This window comes from Cicer arietinum, chromosome 4, assembly GCF_000331145.2.
Source record: "Cicer arietinum cultivar CDC Frontier isolate Library 1 chromosome 4, Cicar.CDCFrontier_v2.0, whole genome shotgun sequence".
Classification (NCBI taxonomy): domain Eukaryota; kingdom Viridiplantae; phylum Streptophyta; class Magnoliopsida; order Fabales; family Fabaceae; genus Cicer; species Cicer arietinum.
In genome coordinates this window covers 47,836,320-47,836,617 of record NC_021163.2, presented here as the reverse complement: position 1 = coordinate 47,836,617, position 298 = coordinate 47,836,320, and the positions used below count along the sequence as shown (strand labels likewise).

The 298-nt window shown below is 23.8% G+C and overlaps 1 protein-coding gene across 1 annotated transcript in view; it reads left to right on the top strand.

The window, feature by feature from the left end:
* The window catches only part of LOC105851939 (uncharacterized), a 3,579-nt gene that overhangs the window by 406 nt on the left and 2,875 nt on the right, over positions 1-298 (top strand). The gene's annotated exons all lie outside the window — the stretch shown is intronic.

Sequence of the window (298 nt, the reverse complement as noted above, 5' to 3'; positions counted from 1 at the left end):
ATTTGCTTGCATTTGAAAGTTTCGAAATAGAGTAATGCTTCGAAAATTTGGCATTTCACGAAACTTTCGAAATGGAGTTTCGAAACTTACAAATCTTTGAAATGCAATTTGGTCTTCGGAAGTTTGGATTTTCACAAAAGTTTCGAAAGTTTTATTCGAATGTTTAAGACTTTCGAAATGTAATTTAAGTTTCAAACATTTTCAATAAGTGAAAGTTTCGAAATGTATTTTATTTTTTTTTTAAATTCAATATTTATGTTAGAAATTATTTTTAATTTTTTTTTAAATTCAATATTTA